Consider the following 17,329-nt stretch of genomic DNA (forward strand, 5'->3'; position numbering starts at 1 on the left):
TGTCTGCTGGCCAGTTCATACTGGATAACATGGAGAGAGCGAACGTGAGAGTTTTGTGTTTTCTGAAAACAGCTGCCGCGATGAAAGCAGTGACGGCGTGAGCCAAAACTATAAACCCACAAGACGTAAAAAACTTCAACAGATCGGCTTCAAATCTCTGTAGAACTGGCGTACGGAGATGATCTGATCCACTGATACTGTTAAATATGGAAATGAGCAGCTACTATAAGCAGCAGATGGTTCCACTGAAAGAAAAACAGCTGTTGCTCACAGAAACAATAACAATTAAATGGATTTGTAATTATGCATAACCCATTTCTAATGAGAAATAGTCATTTAAGTCATTTGAAGTAAAAATCAACAAAGGGCTTCACGTTCTGCCCTATTTATCAACCTAAAAACCGATAAAAACCAACTGTTGTGTGATCGTTTGTCATTCTCAATATTGAGTAGAAAATACAGAATCAAAAGGAACAGTCACTACTTGTGGGGGAAAAATAGATTGCATCCTATGATTAGTCCTCCTCCTACAGAGGGAGAAATCAAAGATTTTGTGATTAAAAAGCAGAAAGTAATGGAAAATAATCAAGCACTTGCTTTGTTTCATCAGGGGGCAGCCCCACGCAGCCCCCGCAGCCCCCGCAGCACGCGCAGCTGACACAAAGTGAAGCATGGTGAAAGCTCGTCCATCAGTCGGCCATTGTGCACAAACACAGCGTAATCATGTCTGACGGGAAGCGTCGCTCCTTGTTCCGTTTAAAATGAATAAAAACAACATTGTTTTTGGAAAAGGGAACGGCACATATTCGGAGTTAATGCTCAAGTTCAATGATTTTTCAGGCAGACACATAATATTATACGCAATTATTTCTGCACGCGACTCCCGTCCGTTCAAAAGGTGGACGGAGCAACGCTAATTGGCCGTCTCTTAAAATCCGTCCGGCGTCATGTCAGTCAGAAATAATAGCGGTAATGACTTAATGAGAGACATTATATTAAATTAAAGTGAAATAGGACATGCAGCCATGATGATTCAACTGTTAGATCAACCTCTAGATCAATTTGACCACCAGATCTTCAGATCTTTTCACTATCTAACAGATGTCCATCTATCTCATCTTCCCAAACTCCATTTGAGGAGCAGCATTTGTAAATGCTACCATACTGTGTCCACGTGGACATCCATGGACGTCAGCATGCAGCACAAAATATGTGTGATTATATGGCCTCAACGTGCTACAGTACATATATATATAGCGGAGTGTGTGTGTGATCGGCTACATGTGTGTGAAACGCCGGACCAACGCGGACTCTCTTTTTATTGCGACTGAAGATTACGCAAGAAAGAAAGAAAGAAAGAAAGAAAGAGGCTTCGTGATCACATTTGTTTTAAAACAAAAACAGCCTCCAACCACGCTGGTGTTTTCCTTAGTGATGATTTTATCACTTGTAATTCTTTATTTCATGTCAGATCAGATGGGTTTGCTTAAGCTGGGGACACACAACAAGATCTTTTTTTGCCCCCGATTTGACCCACAATTCACAGTTGGGCAGAGTCTGCACCAGTCGGCACTAGTTGGGGACAGTTGGCATGGCCACCTGGCACAGAAATTGTGTAGGGTGCGCGTGCAGCCCAGATTTTGGTTAAACTGAACTTCCGTCCAACCAGTAGGTGGAGTATTAAGCCCCGCTCACCCAGCAGAAAAAAGCATTTCAACAACAGAAGATGTAGTCGCCAAGTGAAGTCACCCGAGCCTCAACCTGGCAACCCTCGAACCGTCTGACACCCCGACTCCCCCTGAACCGACTTTGAGCCACTCGAACCAGACGGTGTCTGAGACAGATGTAGCATCTTTCTCTTCTTCTTTGGTAGGAATGCGTCCTCGTCCCTGCGTAAGGACTTGTACCGCCACCCGATGGTGAAGTGGAATACGACAGGACCCTGATGCGCGAGTTTACCGGGCTCTTCAAGACTCAAATCGACAATCGTGTGAGAGGAACAGACCCGACCCGATATCAGTTGCAGTCAATCAAATATATTTGATATATGTTGAGCTTAATCTGGACATGATCGGGTAGTGTGTACTGATTACAGACCCTGTTGCCAACAGCCAATGAAAAAGAGTAGGTGGTAGACAGGAAGTCGGGGGGGATCTCAAAACAAAGATGCTAATGTTCTTTTACCCTTTAAACTGTCGCTCTTGCAAACAGCCGCTCTAACCAGACGTGTCTGAGACAGTTGTAGCATCGTTCTCTTCTTCTTTGGTAGGAATGCGTCCTCGTCCCTGCGCCCAGACTTGTACCGCCACCCGATGGTGAAGTGGGATACGACAGGACCCTGATGCGCGAGTTTACCGGGGTCTTCAAGACTCAAATCGACAATCGTGTGAGAGGAACAGACCCGACCCGATATCAGTCGATATATGTTGAGCTTAATCTGGACACGATCGAGTGTGTACCGATTACAGACCCTGTTGCCAACAGCCAATGAAAAAGTGAAGGTGGGTCACAGGAAATGACGTCAGACGATGAAGACGACAGGAAGTCGAGGGGAATATCAAAACAAAGTGCCAAAGTTCCGTTACCCTTTAAACTGTCGCTCTTGCAAACGCGGTCGTTCTCGCAAGAGTTTGATCATGGAGTCCGTGATCCCTCATCAGGCACAGTCTGATGGTTACTCCAAATCTTTTCAAAAATCGGTAATGACTGTGAAGGTTGTGTCGCATGTCCTCGTATCAGGTTGTTAGATTCCACCGGAGTCGAGGTGTGAGAGTGAGTCATTTTGGGAGACCCATGAGACCCAGTCGAGCTGAAAAAGCCTCTTGGGCGAGAGAACGAAGCGTCCTCAGCCTTTGATCGAGTAAGACGTCCGACTGCCGTCAGCTGAAGGAGTCACCTCTGTTGATCAGGGCTGTCACCGTTTATTTTCCTCAGCCATTAGCGCGGGACAAATCAGCATACACGAGTCTGGACTCAAAACAGACACAAAAGGTCAGCACGGAGAGAATCAAGACAACCCCTAATTGAAAAATTAATGAAAGACCGCAAACTCATTTGCAAATTGGACGGCGCTGCCACTCAGCCGATCGTATCGGAAGAAAATTAAAAGGCAGATTTCTGGAAGTTAGACTTGTGCTGAAGAAAGTTCAAGATTTCGGGAAGTGCTCAAGCACTGAGCCTTACGTAAGATATCTATGTGTGCGTGTCCTTCCACCTTCCACCTCGACACAAATAGCCAAGGGGAGAAACATGGCATGAACCACACACGGATGAGATTCCATCAAAGACCAAAGAAGAATGAGAGGATAAAAGATAATAATCCTAACTTCCTGGTTTATTTGAACTGTGTAACAGGTGCAGGTGAGGGAAAACAATGCCTTTAATGGCTTCACAGTTGACGCCATACTTAGTTTGTTTTGATTGTGGTTTATGTTCAGATCTTGGGAATAATGAAACGTTAAGGCCCTTTAATAAAAACGCTCAGCAGAACATACCACACCAGTGCTGGAGACAAATAATGCTTAAGTTCCACTACTTTTACACAACTATGCTCTGAAGTCAGGAGCATCAAAGACCATCTGCACACGACTTTAAAGAGAATTGATCATTTCCAGTTTAAGCCCTTGATCGTCTGCTGTTTGACATTCCAACTAAATATTGGAGGAAACCATGTGTGAGAGGAGGAATTAGAGGATGTGAATGAAGTGTGAGACACATTTAAGATGGGTATACATAAAATATAGAACATTTTTATATATAAATACTACATATTGAAGATTACAACTGAAAAAAATAGCCTACTTTTAGCATTTAATCGTCTAACACTAATTTGGGGCGTGGAAATGTAAACTCTTATGCATAAAAGAATAAAATCTTAGGCATAATGACAAAAAGTACACACCAAATACATCAAATATCTAGTACTGTGTTTACAGCTTATTTTACTGCCCATAATCAACAAGTTTTAGCATTAGCATTTCAGCTTTTAACTGGGACATATACAGTACGCTAGTAACACAAAATGTTCAAAAACATTAGCCCGTGGTTCTTCCAAGGTTAGCTAGAATGTTCCCAGCAAAAACTGGGGTTGGTGAATTTAGTAATTAAATAAATGCGAATATATGAAAATAAATATTTCAGAGAGTAATCCTGGCATTAAAAAATGTGGGAATACAGCAAAAAAACAACAACAACAACATGTGGATTTTCAAATAAAGAACTAACCCAAACAGTGCTCAGTTTTAAGCTAGCATTAGCGTGACCAAGAGAGCCTCATCGTTTGCCGAGCTCGGCTCATTAAACTTGCTCCGACGAGCTCCAGGAAACACGGTACATTAAAAAGCAAAAACAGAAAAAAATCAATTCACATAGGAATCGCGATTCGAATCATCCACGATTCTGAATCGGTTCATAAATTTCAAAAATCGATTTTGGGGAAAAAAAAAAAAAAAAAAAAAATTTAAGTTTTTATTTTGAAAAACCACACAAAACATTTGTGTACAGTTTATTTTTGTAACTTCTGGGAGAAAAAGGTATCTAGCCTAAGCTTTTATTAATGAAAGTTATTTTTTTGTACAGTAAGTTCAAAAACGTTAGCCCGTGGTTCTTCCAAGGTTAGCTAGGATGTTCCCTCAGGGTTATGCAGAAGGCTAAATGTTGAGGGAAGCAAAAAATAGGGTTGGTGAACTTAGTAATTAAATAAATGCGAACAAGAAAATAAATATTTCAGAGAGTGATCCTGGCATTAAAAAGCTCCGATAAAAAAAACAACAACATGTGGATTTTCAAATAAAGAACTAACCCAAACAGTGCTCAGTTTTAAGCTAGCATTAGCTCGTTTGCCGAGCTCGGCTCATTAAACTTGCTCCGACGTGCTCCATCTGCTCCAGGAAACACGGTACATTAAATAGCAAAAAAAAAAAATTGAGAATATTTTTCATTTATACAGGCACCATGTGTTTCGATATCTTCTTGAGTTTGATGAAGTGACATAATACGGGACAGGATCAAAGTTCCTCATCGCTTTGTACGTCAGTGGTTTCTCTTCGACGTAACCCTGGCGCGAAGCGGCTCTCGCGTTCCACGTTTCCAGTAAAGCGGGAGTCGTTACCATTTCACTTTTTCTTTTCTATCTCGATTTTTCAAAAGAATTGTTTTTCCGGCGACCTTTTTCTAACACGGCTTTGTTCTAGCGTAGAACAAAACCTCAGCTGTGTGCTGCATGTGTAGCGCCCCCGTAAAAAAAACATCCACAGAGAGACGTACACACACGGAAAAGTTCTTTTGATCTTTACTGTCTTTTTCTTTTAAGCCGGGTTCATGGAAAAGTGAGCGCATGGCAATGACTTTCTAATTAACGACTTTTGAGTCTCATGAGGGAATCCTCTGCGTAGATGTTGAATTTACAAGACAGAACATTTCTAAACAGTACACAGAAAGACATGTAGCACTGCGTTAGATTCTCCGCGTACACCGCTGCTTGCTAACACTACATATTATGTCACGTCAGACCAATTAAAACAACTATTTTTTTATCAAATACACTTCATTTTCAGAGTTGTATGAAGCTTTGCAGTAGTTCAGAGATGGGGAGGAAGTCACGCATCAGCAATTTTCAAGTCTCGAGCAAAAAGTTACAAGTCAAGTCGTATAAAATATAGAGGAAGAAGATGATTTGCCAGATATTCTGCATTTAATTATGCTAAAAAAAAAGAAAAGAGACATAATTTTTGAACCGACCTCTTGACCTATAGCAAGTCTCAAGTCTTAACCTTCAAGTCTCAAGCAAGTCCAAAGTGTCCCTGCTTTAAATCAAGCAAGTTACAAGTCAAGTTGGATAAAATATAGAAGATGAAGATGATTTCCCAGATATTACACGTTTAAATATGCTTAAAGCTCACATAGAGTGGTCCTGTTGCACATAAATGTTAGTTATGGAGGTCTACTTACATATATTAACTTGTTTTTATGGTCAAAAACCTCCTAGTTGCTGTAAACGAGCCGATAGAAATCCTCTTTTCTGACGGTGTTTTTCTGCTGCGAGATTTCAGAGTGTCGAGTAAAATAACTAAAGCTCCAGAGTAGGGGTGGGGGAAAAAAACGATTCACATAGGAATCGCGATTCAAAATTTTCAAAAATCGATTAAAAAAAAAAAAAAAAAAAAAATTTTTTTTTGAAGTTTCTATTTTTTTTAAACCACACAAAACACCAGTTTGTGTTATTTGTTTACAGTTTATTTTTCTAACTTCTGGGCCTGAGCTTTTTATTTACGCAAGTTGTTTTTTTTGTACAGTACGTAAGTTTGTTTTTGTTTTGAATGAATAAATGTTAACTTTTGTCTTAAGTTTGCCTTTGTGTGATCACATTATCACATTATCTTATACAAACTGCATTGTTTTGATGCCATCATTTGCCTTCACACACTATGCGTTGTATCAATTTTTGAATCGAGAATCGTTTGAATCGAGAATCGTATGAATCGAAATCGAAATCGGAATCGAATCGTGAGCCACCAAAAGATTCACATCCCTACTCCGGAGCCTAAAATGTAAAGAATTCTGACATTGGGCCAACATTAAACCTTGGAAATGCATTTACATTTTTTTTTAAAAATGGCACGTTTCACTCACTAATTCTGACTTTATCTAGCATTAGGCCTCAAAAGCAGACACCCAATGTTTGCTATATTTTAAAAAGGAAATTATAAAGTTAAAATAAAATATCCCATAAGTCATTTCGAGTCACTTTACTCAGGTCTAAGTCAAGTCTTTCACCACTCTCGCCTCCACTTTTCTTCAACACCCGAGTTAGATTCTTAAATATACACTTTACAACAAAGCAAATAAAGTCAGTGGATTTATTTCTTCCGTGACCTTTTCAACACTTCTCAGTTAAACAAACCGTGGGCGACGCAATCCCATTCAGTCAGTGTTAGTTTTTTTTTTTTTTTCTTAGTTTGATCAAATGATAACGTCATCCACACCGCGTCGTTTCATCCGTGTGCACACACACACACACACACACACGATGTAATCCTCCGTCGGAGATGATAAAGTTGAATGAGGTGGGATTGAAGTTGTTATTAATAATATTCCCCAATGTGTGTGTGAGAGTTTGCTCACTGCGTACAGCACATGCTGTCGGCTGATATTGTTCTACAGAGTGAGGAATACAGATGTTTCTACAGAAACAATAACACAGTTTACTAACCAGCCTATATAGAACATATAGAACATTTAGAAGAACTTATTTAATCCTAACCCTTGAAATTAGTGTTACAGGAACCCGACACTGGCATAGTTCCCGGACCTGTGTGTTGCTCAAGGGCTCTATAGCGCACCCCCCCAAGGTGAAAACAGAGGCAAAATTGAGTTCCATCGAATTTCCCCAAAATTGGTGGAAAGATGTTATAGACCAAGACGAACAAAAAAGTCGACCGTAACCATGGCCTCAACTCAACAGAAAGTCGGCCATTTTGAATTAAACTTTTGATTTTGGCGATTTGCACCCCATATATCCTACAACTATGAACACATATATTATATGCAAATCAGAAATGTAGAAGGATATGCACAGCTGATATAATAATACATTTTTGACGGTTTCTGAAAGCTGAGAAGTTACACGTCAGAAAACGTGTGGTTAATAATAAGGTGATTTCACTCGTACTGTTTTAGGAACAAATATGTTTCATACAGTTCCAATTTCAAATTATACACAAATCATTTTTTTGATATATGCAGTAAATTGTGAATAACTGCCAGAAAAAATGGGCAAAAGCACTTAGTTGCAGGACATTCTCTGGACCAGAGACATTCTGAAGCTTACGTGTTAAAGGGTTAAGTCTTCAATGGCTTTAGTAACAGAACTTGTCGATTAGGCGATCGAGCGTGAGCATATCGCTCCTGTGTTGGCATGTCTGCGCTGACTCCTGATCTGTCTTAGAATAGATTTTGCAATTCTGCTTCTAACAGCGCTAATAAAGCCTTGAATGATGCCTGCCCCCTCCGCCTTACATCAGTGAACTTTTAACGTCCATATTCACTGTCACGATCACTGAGGCCTGCAGGAAATAAAATAAAAAAATCACTTCTTGTGTTACTAGCTACTGTAGGTCGAGGTTAAAACACCAGGGGAGATGGAGACTCTTAGCTATGGTGGTTCCCTGACAATGTATAAGAGCTGGCACTTTAAAGGTACAATGTGTAGTATTTATGGGTTTATATAACCCAAAATCCACTTTTTTATACATATTATGTGCTCCTGCATTGTCTAGTCGCTGTATAATAGTTTTTGTTTCATTTTCGTAGTGTTTCAAAAAGTCATGTAAAATAACATGGTCGCGGGCCGCGGTTGCATAGCCACTGTTAGCAGAGAGACGCCATGTTTCTACCGGAGCCTGTAAGGACAAACGCGAGAGAACAAATCAAGCGTCTCTTTACTTGTAGCAGAAGTCCCGCCTCCTCTCTCTCCGCTTCGTCTTCTACGGCCGCGGTAGCTCCGCCCTCTCCCTCGCCTCACGAACCTCATCTGCTGACACGGAGAAAGACGACGAGGACGACATTTGACCAGCTGCAGATACCGTTAGCGCTCAGGGAAGGGAGGGGGTGAGCAGAGCAGCAGGTCTTTGTTGTAAATTTCAGCCTCTCCTCTAGATGGCACTATAAACTACTTATTTCCCCTTTAAGTGTTTTTTTTACGCTATTTGTTGTTTTTTAAATGTGCTATGGAAATAAGTTTGGATCGGGTTGGAGAAATTCTTACCTCTTCTTGGTCTATAGTGCAAAAAAGGCCAAATTTGGCTTTGCAATAGCTTTGAATGGTAGCTCATTGTGAGATTGCACGTTGACGACGACGTCTTTATCGCTTTACTAGCCTCAGCGCCTCATTGGCGGAAGAACAAAAACTTTAAATTGTCCTCCGTATTTCTTCACTCAACAAGTCACTCAACTCATTCCAACTGGTCGTTAAAACGTCAACAGTGAATTGGACACACACTTTGGAGCCATTTGATGACGATATGAACTCGTCACGCGTGCTTATCCTCCTCTAGAGAGAGTGCGATTAATCCGAGCTTTGCGGTGCTTAAGTTGCAGATTGTTTTTTCCTTAATGTCCATCTGCCCCCGGTTTCATTAGCAGCGGTCAGAGAAATAAAAAAGGGGGAATGGTCGGAGTCGTCGTCCAGCCGTTCGGTGACCACTCGTTGACCTGAAGTGGCTCTGCAGTTGGCCGTCGTCCCCCATTATCGACGTCTCCCTTGTTACCTCCCTCCTCATTACTGCCACTCTCCTGTTTCCAGCGCACCTTTTCTCTTGCCCCGTTCGGCCGCGGCCAAACCACCTTCTGGCCCACTTGGCAGCGGACATTGATGTGTATGCTCTGCCAAGGCCTCATCATCGCAAGCTCATCAGAGACGAGCTTTCCACCTCCAAACTCTGCCTGCAAACCCCCGAAAACAAACGCTCTTTGGATGGAGATATTTAATATATGGCATCAATAAAGAGGAAACGGAGGCTGCAGTGGAAGTGCCGACGATTTACGGTGGAATGGCTGTGGTTATCGGAGTCGTTATTGTTATGTATTTCACATCATCTTCAACCTGAACGGCAGCCAATTTGAATTTTTTTCCGAATAGACTTCCCCCCATTTTTCGTATTAAACCGTCGCGTTGTGCGTTATATATCGGCCCGAACGTCAGGTTTAGGGTTAAAGATGGTTTAAAAGCGCAGTTTGCGTTCCGGCAAATTATTTTTTTTTTTTCTTGCACCGCGTGAGCTCGTTGCTCGCTTCCCTGGCTGCCGTTTGGCTTCTCTCTGGCAGGACACACAGACCTGGGCTTATCCTGGCTGGCTTAACACTGCACAACACACTGGGGCTGCTTTCTTATCTCGCACTTGCAGCACGGCAGGCCCTCACACACACACACACACACACACACACACACACACACTAATGCACACAGTCCGCTAATAACGAGAGCATGTCGATGCTACGTGCTCGTGCACCCCTCTGTGCACGTGTGCGCACTCGCTCCAAATTTAGCTTTTTCCATTTCAATTTCTCAAACTGATTAAAATGCGGCATTTCAAGTTTAAAATGGGGAAAATCCAAGCACCGTCAGGAAACGCTAAGAATAATAATAATAATCCAATTAAAACGTGCCAGTTATAGCCTGACGCAACATCATATCATATCATATCGACAATAGTAAAAATGCAGGGGAATCACGTGGAGCCGTGCAAACTTCCCTTCTGTGGAGGTTAAAAATCAATCCTTAATCCCCCGTTTTAATCTACACTTAATTGTTGGGAATCCATTAATTACCCCACTCTCTGTTTTACTTTACTTTGTCAGTATTGGAGACACGAGGTCCTCCTAAGTGAGGGAACGCGCTCGTTTTTCTGCGCCTCACTGTTGTGTGGAAAACTGCAGCATTAAATCAGAGTGTGGTTGCTAATGGCACGGTGGAAAAGGACCAATTACACTGATGTCTTTTGGCTGCGCTGCAGTCGCATATATATCTATGTATATATATATATATATATATATATATATATATCTATGTATATATATATATATATATATATATATATATATATCCATGTGTGTGGAAAAAAGTGTGTGTTTTTTTTGTGCTCCAAGAACTTTGCAACCTGCGATATAAAACTGTTTTATTTGCTGCTGACACGATAACTGCCTGTTTTCTCAAATAGGCCAAGAGGGAGTTATTGGTTAAACATGTGGTCAACAAAGAGCGGAATGCATCCTTGTTTTCTTTCTTGTAGGAGTTTAAATACACGTGGAGCCTGGAACAGACAGTGGCGACAAAAAATAGTTGATTTCAAGAGCTGTTTTGTCTTGATTTGTTTTGACTCGTATGTCTAATTTAAGATTAGGACTTTATTAGGATTTTAAAAAATTTTAACTTTTGGAAACTTATATCGCCCCCCCTTGAGTAGTTACCATAACAATGCCAGCATCTCGCCGAAGTGATCTCATATGGAATTAGATTTGTGTCAGTTTTTTTTTCACTTCATACTTAAAGGTGCATTATGTAATAAATCTAAAAATCCTCCTAATATGTCACAGAGACTCAGGAATAATGTTCATATAACAAACTGAACTCACCAACAACAACAGTACAGACAAAATATTTGCATTTAAAAAAAAATATTTTGCAGACCGCAAATCATGTTTTGGCATGTGGCGCCACCTACCGCCGTCTACCAATCATTGCAGTCAGTAGAGTCTCAGCTGCCGAGCAACCACGGGTTGCCAGTTACGTCAGAAAACGAAACCTTAAAGACCTCTGTATTTTGAATTTGAGTGTAGTAACTGTTTTTGGCCACATTCTTACATATGGCGCCTTTAATAAATATCGATTTAATCATTCAAAAATGTTGTATTCTATTGTTTTAAAAAAATATACTTGTTCTTTACGCGGTGGTTTTTTGATTGTGGGCGGGCCTTAGGAAGCTGCCTTTGGAAGCCGTCTGCTGATTGGCTACTGAATTTCGGAGCGACAGCTCAATGGACCGGAAGTTGTCACAGGCTTGAGGAAAAAATACCAGTAGCCAATCAGCAGGCAGCTTCCTAAGGCCCGCACACAAACAAAAAACCATGGCGCAAAGAACGAGTGTTTTCAAACCGTAAAATACAATATTATTTTTGAATAAGTAAATCAATATTTTATTTTCTATAATAATTCCATAATCTCACGCCATCTGGTTCCATCAGTCGTGATGTGAAACCGGTCAATCAGTGCAAACACCACGATACTGAAAAGAAAAAGAAAACGCAGCCAAAGATTTGGATCAATCTCTATAGGATTCACATTCTATGTTCATGTTATTTACTTAGAAATAATGTTATTACGCCACTCTTCAACTTATTCCGCCTGTTGCTAACATTAGCCTCCAAACTAATGTTGCGTTACCTCTCAGACTCTCAAAAACACTCTCATGTGCCGGCATCCTATTTTTTTTATTATTTTTTTTTACCTCCAGGAGCTCCATCGTTGGAGATCACTGGCTCTGGAGCCAATGACTCAGACGGTGAAACAGCTCCCAAACAAACCGCCGCGGTGACTCCTCACCTCACTAATGCTCACTTCAGGGGAATAAGAACAAGAAAGGACTTCCACTTCAAAACAGTCCTGAGTGGCAGAGGCAGCACAACAGCTCACTGTCACTCTCCTTGTTTACGGCCACAGGACACAAATCCACAGTGACACACTGACGCACACATTCATCCCCGGCTCCCCCCGATATCTCTTTGTAGAATTTTGTCATGCAGTGAGTGACGTCAGGCTCCCAAAACTTGGACTTTAAAATATTCTCACACAGCAATAAATCTCACCCGGCGTGACTTTGATTTGACACAAGATCCACTTTAATGATTCCATTCTGAAAATTAAAGTGTCACAGCGAGAGCATTAAGTGCATTAAAACTGAGAGGCACTTTTTTTTGGAAGAGAGTGATTGATTACTTTGCCGTGGAACCAAATGGGCATGTTTGTTTTTGTCAAATATTGGGCGACATACTAATGTATGACCTTTTTGTCAAAAATTGGAAAAAAAAAATATTTTTAACTTTTTGGTCAAATGTTGGACAACATACTAAACTTAGGGTTTTTTGTAAATTTTTTGACAATTTTTTTGTCAAATTGTGGACTTTCTTTTTTTTGTTTTACTTTTTTGTCAAATTTTGGATGAAATACTAACCAATTATTTTTACTTTTGTCAAATGTTGGACGACATACTAACCTTAGAGTTTTTTGTCAAATTTCTTTTTTTTTTTTTTTTTTTTTGTCAAATTTTGGATGAAATACTTACCTTTGACCTTTTTGCCAAATTTTGCAATTTTTTTTTTTTTTACTTTTTTTGGAAAAAAATTTTTGGAAATTATTAGAAAAATTGTGGACTTTTTTTTTTTTTTTTTACTTTTTTGTCAAATTTTGGATGACATACTAAGCTATGACTTTTTTTGTCAAAAATTGGAACAATTTTTTATTTTGGACTTTTTTGTCAAATGTTGGACGACACACTAACCTTAAGAGTTTTTTGTCAAATTTTTTTTTTTTTACTTTTTTTTGTCAAATTTTGGATGAAATACTTACCTTTGAGCCAAATTTTATAAAAAAAAATTTTTTTTCTTTTTTTGGAAAAATTTTTTTGGAAATTATTTGAAAAATTGTGGATTTCTTTTTTTTTTTTTTACTTTTTTTCAAATTTTGGATGACATACTAAGCTATGACTTTTTTTGTCAAAAATTGGAACAATTTTTTATTTTGGACTTTTTTGTCAAATGTTGGACGACACACTAACCTTAGAGTTTTTTGTCAAATTTTTTTTTTTTTTACTTTTTTTTGTCAAATTTTGGATGAAATACTTACCTTTGACCTTTTTGCCAAATTTTGCAATTTTTTTTTTTTTTTTACTTTTTTTGGAAAAAAAATTTGGGAAATTATTTGAAAAATTGTGGACTTTTTTTTTTTTTTTTTACTTTTTTGTCAAATTTTGGATGAAATACAAACCTTTGACTTTTTTGTCAAATTTTGCAAAAAACTTTTTTTTACTTTTTTTTGTCAAATTTTGGATGAAATACTAACCTTTGACTTTTTTGTCAAATTTTGCAATTATTTTTTTTTTTACTTTTTTTGGTCAAATTTTGGATGAAATACTAACCTTTGACTTTTTTGTAAAATTTTGGAAAGCATTTTTTAATTAGTTTTTTTGTCAAATTTTGGACTTTTTTTTTTTTTTTACTTTATTGTCAAATTTTGGACAACACAAGATTTGGAACAAGATCTTCTTCAATGATTCCATTCTGAAAATTCAAGTGTCACAGCGAGTGCATTAAGTGCATTAAAACTGAGAGGCACTTTTTTTTTTTTTTTTGGAAGAGAAAGTGATTGATTACTTTGACGCGGAACCTAAAACAATGGGCATGTTTATTGTGTTAGCGACTGACCCCCGCGCTCTCCGACAGACTGCGACTGAACAAACAAATTACTCACGTTGGTACTTCCCCCGTGTGAGCCAAAGGTGACTTTGGCCGTCGCGCACAACAAACGATCTGTTTATGGTGATGAGTGTTTACTTTTGAACGCACGGACAAAAACATCACTCACGCTGTTTGCTTCATAGTGTCTCTGCTGCGTCAGAGGATGTCTTTTTTTTTTTTTAGCAGACACCAGAGGACTGTTCTGCCAACACCAGACAAAGTTTACCTTGGCACATGGAAAAGCAAAGAAACAGTATTAGTTTTAAATCATTGCATTTATCACTCTGTCCTAGAATGTATGAAATGTAATGGGTCAACACAATAAGGGCAAATTAGATAAGGAAAGAGAAGAGACAGAATGAAAGAGTGCACATCAAATGACAAAACTAATACGGAGTGGAAACACACAGTGTCCTGTGTGTGTGGAAATTAACCTCGAACCTCATCTGCTCATAATAACCATGGTCCTATTATTATAATAATAAAACTTTATTATGTGGTCTACCAGTGACACAAGAGTGATAAAAATGACATCAGTTAAATAACCCGAGTAGGTCAAATTCTTTGGCTCCACACAACGTGATGTATTATTGGATGTTTTTTTGTTTTTTTTGAAAATGAGGAAGGAAAGGAAATCATCTAAATTAATAATGCATTTTATTTATAGAGGGTCCTTTCAAACACTCTCAAGGACACACCAGGGTAAACTGAATGGAGTGAAATTACAGAGAGTATGGACTGTTATTGAACAGGTGAATTTGGATGTTTGAAGAAGTAGAAGGAGGAGAGAGTCAAGGTTGAGGATTGTCCGGTGGGGAGTGAGTGAGGATGCTGAGTCGGGCTTCTTTGTCGTTATATACAGCCCAAATTGCACGACGAAGTTTGGAGGTCAGATGTCGGTTGATCTGTGATCAAGCCTGTGTAACAAGCGCTGTGAGGCAACAGTGCTAACCCACTACGAAACCACTGTGTCATGATGCCGCCACACGAGGGTCTTGGTTTGGGCGCAGTGGTTTGCACTCTTGCCTTTGGTCGGAAAACAAGGGCCTTTTTCTGCACGGAGTTTCCAGGTTCTCTCTGGTTTCCTCCCGCAAGTCCAAAAACATGCAGATTTTGGTCAGGTTAGGTAAAAAATTGGGACACGTGAATGGTTGTTTTGTCTCTATATATGTGGCCACTGTGAAGGACTGGCGACCTACAGCGCGTCGGCTGGGATTGGAGGACGACGCGGGCAGAAGATGCACGAACGAATGAAGGGGTTGGGGTGAAATTTAGGCCAGAATTTTCATGATCCTGAGAGTTCTCTATAATATTTATAAGGATACATGCAGTATATATGGGTTACTAAGTCCTGCATTGGGGTGTAGATTTACAATTTGTCAAATATTCTCACAGTATATATATATATATATATATATATATATATATATATATATATATATATATATATATATATGTGTATATATATAGGTATAAAAATGTCTTGGGGATAATGGCAGTGACACCAAAGACAGAGGAAAACCATTTACAGCTGATCCGATTCTGCCACGTAATCCCGTTAACGGTGCTCGCTAATTCACACAACATGTATTTTTTTCCGCGTGTGTTTGTGTGTGAAAATGTGTTTATGTAAATCTTTTTTTTATTTTTTTTTATGTGTTCTATGCACACTTACGGGCACTGATAACTACGTTTCTATTTATACCCCCTACGCTGTTTCCAATGACAACATGCTGTACAAACATTGTCGAGTGTGTGTCTGTGGTGTGTCTCTGTGTGTGTAGGATTTATAAGCACAGCATTAACAGCCACACTTCTGCCCTGTGTCTCTCCCTGATAGGTTTTTCGATACGAGAGCGGAGCCTGCAGGAGGGTGTGGGGGAGAAAATCGGGAGAAGAAATGAGACGGCACAGCTGTGGACCCTGAACGCCTCATCGCCTACCATCCGCGAGGACGACGACGACGACGACAGAAGTTTACTTTTTGCATTCAAGCAACTAAGCATGCACGGACTCGACGTTGGGGGGGGGGGGTTACTGCACGAGGAGCTGCTGTTCCAGACAATGTAAAAAAAAAAACAATCTCTATTTATTTCCCTGGTCCTCCAGTGGAATAAGGAGCATTTTCTTTCACATTAACTACAACCAACACACAAAAAAAAGAAGACTTTTAACTTTTTATGCCTTCTCATAATGTTTACCGTCTGTCCTCCTCATGCTGCGTTTGCGTCACCGACTTTTATTTTACTGGCGATCGAGAGGAGATGCGTCCGCAGTGGGAGCGAAGCAGCTTGGCGGTGCGAGAGGTACTGACTCAGCCGTGGTTTGATTTCTTTGAAAAACTAAAAAAACATTATACAACTGGGCCTCCGTTGGGTTCAATGAACTTGTTGAGTTCTTGCAAAGAGATAGTTAAAAGGTAAGAGTTGCAGGATTATTCTCGTAGCTGCACGGTGACGCCACAGACGGCAGCAGCTAGTTTGTTTAACTGAGCACAGAGTTCATGGGGAAACACACAGGATTATTCGCATCTAAAAGGCAACTCCGTGGCGATGCGATGTGTCTGAAAAATGAAAAACGCAGAGAGCAACGTTGTCGGAGAGTTCCGTTTCGGATGGTGCGGTGTTTGAGCGAAACGTGCCACGTAGGCCTTTTTCTAAACTGAAGCCCAAATCTGATTAGAATCTGATCTTCTTGACCAGGGGTTCTCAAAGTTTTGATACCTGAGGGGCCAATTTAGGAACCCAACATTGGACTGAGGGCCGCCAAAGGAAAAAAAAAACAGAAAGAAATCCCATTTGTAATGATTTTAATGACCAGATTGCAGTTCTACAGTTTAGCGTTAAGTAATATAAGCGTTAATATAATGTAATTTTATAATTTACTGGGTAATTACCCAGTATTTTGGCCATTGTTCTTACCTTCTAATTACAGGTTAATACCAAGTAACACATTTCTGTTACCATATATTTACTGGGTGAATAGCTAGTAATTGGGGGCTGTAGCTACCTGCTTATTACCAGCTTATAACACAATAATACACTAAAATTCACCATATAGAAACTAGATAAATACCCAGTATTTTTGTTTACACTTATTGGTCTGTATCCAGTAATGTCCAATAAACATTTAACAAGCTTAGTAGCTCCTGGATTAAAACTATCAACTGTAATTCATTGCGGGGCCGCCAGAAATGTTTCTGCGGGCCGCCATTGGCCCCCCGGGGCCGCACTTTGAGAACCAATGTTCTTGACCAACTGCTATAACGACATCTAGTCTAGTCTCTTACGCATTGGATTGTATTAGTTACAGGCCAAATACT

Source organism: Microchirus variegatus (assembly GCF_963457635.1).
Source record: "Microchirus variegatus genome assembly, chromosome: 17".
Lineage (NCBI taxonomy): Eukaryota > Metazoa > Chordata > Actinopteri > Pleuronectiformes > Soleidae > Microchirus > Microchirus variegatus.